We start from the raw sequence: 3,097 nt of genomic DNA, 5'->3' as shown, positions 1-3,097 counted from the left end.
CCTTCGATTGATCTCTCCCCCTTACCCCACCCTCCCCTACCTTCCCTCTGAGGTTTGACGGTCTGATCAATGCTTCTCTGTCCGAGGAGCAGCAGCCACATGCTAAAACAATGTTTTTTAATGAGAACCAGAGATTGGTTACAATTAGAGTCAGACACAAAATACCTGTGTGTAATCAGGGGTTGAAAGGTTATAAAATAACTAGAGGCCCAGTGCATGGATTCATGCACCATTGGGGTCCTTCGGCCTAGCTTGTGGGGATCAGGCTAAAACCGGCTCTCTGACATCCCCCGAGGGGTCCCGGATTGAGAGAGGGTAATTCTTGGGTGACACACCCCAGAATTGGGCTCCCTCTTCTCTGGTTCCAGGTGCATGACCACAGCTCGGCAGCTCCTTCATTGAGCATCTGCCTCCTGGTGGTAAGTGATGTCATAGCTACTGGCTAGTTGGTGGGTCCACCAGTCGGCCGGTCACTTAGGCTTTTAGATATATAGATGAGAGTCACAGTGGGGAGGGGAAAACATGTTCCATAGTCTCAGGACGCAGGCTAATTTGACCTCTCCCTGTGATCCTATATGTGGTCACTCCTAGAGTCCATCTTGCCAGGGCTAAAGCCACCTCTGTTCCCACCACCCCGGCCCCCTTTGAAGACCCAACCTCAGCTTCAGTAGATGCTCTGATCATAGCCTCTTCTGCCACCACAACAATCATCTCCATAGCTATCCCCCACATGAGAGCCTCCTGGTCCCTGTCCTAGACCATCTGGTTTAGGGGCCTTACATGGTTGCATTCATTCCTCCAAGAGAAGTCCATGTTCTCACATGTAGGATCAGGACATTTCCAGTCCCCAATTCGCTGCTGTCCTCCACTGCCACAACCTCTGCTTGGGAATCCTTCCCAGCCACCATCACTACTGTCATCACCTACCTAGCCTCCATGGCCCATGGGTCCTCCTCGCCCTTGGCCTCCATGACCATTGCCACCAACCCAATTGAAATCTACTTTCCAAATAGCAAATAAGACCTTGATAGGATTCCCAGATAATTCTTTACCATCAAACCATTCAATAGCTGCTTTAGCACCAGGTGGATCATTAAATGATACGGTTGCCTCTCCCTTCAGCTTGCTCCATTCCCTGTCTATGTACAGATTAAACATGGGTTATCCTATTTTCAGTTTGTCTTAATAATACCAGTCTGCTTGAAGTAATCAGCCACAGACTCAATTGTAACATTCTTACCCAGGCCTTGCATGAAGATGGTGGTGTTTAAATTATCCTGTTCAGAGTCATGACGTGATCCTTAGTCCTGAAGGCCAACAAATATTTTGAAGCCACCACGTCACTTCTGCCCATGCCACTTCTGCCTCCATGGCCACCTCCATGACTTCTGGGTTCATAGTCACCACTGCTGCAGTTGTAACCACTGCCACTGCCCCGACCTTGTCCCACACAGTCATGCTGGCCTTCCCCCTAGCCACCTCCACTCTAATCCTGATTGCCATACCTGCTGTCACTGTTGCCACCACTCATGGAGGACTGATCTTGACCATAGTTACCTCCAGCACCCCTTCTGCCACCTCCACTGTTACTGATGTACTGCTCTGATGTCCATAGCCCTGAGGAGGATTCTAAGAGCTTTGCTGCTGTCCATAGCTAAGCTGCTATCCACCATAGACAGACTGCTGACCACAGCCTTCACTTGGGCTGCCCATATTTGTTGCTCTGATAACTGATACCATAGCCTCTTTTTAAAAAATATTTTTATTGATTTCAGAGAGGAAGGGAGAGGGAGAGAGAGAGAGATAGAAACATCAATGATGGGAGAGAATCATTGATCGGCTGCCTCCTGCATGCCCCACACTGGGGATTGAGCCCACAACCCAGGCATGTGCCCTGACCAAGAATCGAATCGTGACCTCCTGGTTCATAGGTCGACACTCAACCACTGAGTCACGCTGGCTGGGCTACCATAGCTTCTTGAGGTGCTGCTAGGAGCCGGTTGCTGGCCATAGCCAGGGTAGACTGCTGCCCATAAGACAACTGAAAACTCTGGCCACTGCCATAGACAACAGTTGAGCCTTATCCCTGGGGAGCTGACTGTCATAGTTGTTCTTAGTCTGTCCATGAAAAGCATAGGCACTCTGGTCATTGACTGGAGTGTCCCCTGACTGGCTGTAACTACCATAACTCTGTTGTTCATAAGGCTGATTGCTCTGTTGGGAATAACCCTGCCCAGGCTGGGTGGGGTAGGCCCCATAGCTTTGGGTTGCTTGTTGGATATAGCCATTTGAGTCCATGTTGGTGTATGTACACACAGACAGACATGCAACAAGATTCCAACACCAAAGAGCACTGATACCTCAAAGACTCATTCTTATAGCTTTTTTAAAAAGCATCAGTCCATGATAGATTGAATTTTTTTAAAGGAAAGAAATGCTGGTCTTTAATTATAGGTACTTTGAGAAGCACTGGACTAAGTAGCATATCTTTGTGATGACCACTGTAGAAAGAGAAAAAAAAAAGAAGACAGTAAAATTTGAGCCTCTTCATGAGGTTTGTGTAAATTTTCTTTCTTATTGGCCCTCTCCACTTCTCCCTGAAAAATTTACCCATTTTTCTGTTGGGTTTTAGGAGAACAATCAATAACACCCCTTTTCCTCTTGCTAATTTGAAAGCAACTGAAACACAGATGCCAAAGTCAAATAGATCAAAATATCAGCTACAAAACTGACTGGAGGACAGAGCTGAGATGTGAGACCTCAGCTGTTTTCAATTACTCCCCTGATCCCTGAATTAAGGAGCCTCACCCACCTAGTCACAGGCTCAGTGGGACAGGCTCTGGCCTTCTCCCATAAGAAAGAGCAAACCACAATGTGTAAAACCCTTAGGCAGAGGTCCTGGAAATGGCAGAGCAGAGCATTCTCAATTTCTTCTCAAAAAACTCAGTACTCAGATAAGTCTCCCTTCACTTGGTTAGGGAAAAATGGAGGGCCAAAGGGAGAGACCATGAGTATCCCTCTAGTGCAGTGGTTCTCAACCTTGGCTGCACATTAGAATCACCTGGGTATCTTTAAAATCCTGATTTCTGGGCCCCAT

The 3,097-nt window shown here is 47.6% G+C and overlaps 1 pseudogene; it reads right to left on the bottom strand.

The window, feature by feature from the left end:
* Positions 1-547: 547 nt before the first annotated feature.
* LOC102417449 lies at positions 548-2,298 on the bottom strand (annotated as a pseudogene).
* Positions 2,299-3,097: the final 799 nt, after the last annotated feature.

The sequence above is a fragment of the Myotis lucifugus genome, unplaced genomic scaffold (genome assembly GCF_000147115.1).
Source record: "Myotis lucifugus unplaced genomic scaffold, Myoluc2.0 scaffold_2, whole genome shotgun sequence".
NCBI classification, from domain to species: Eukaryota; Metazoa; Chordata; class Mammalia; order Chiroptera; family Vespertilionidae; genus Myotis; species Myotis lucifugus.
Note: the sequence above shows the minus strand (reverse complement) of the source record. Positions and strands in the feature narration are given on the sequence as shown.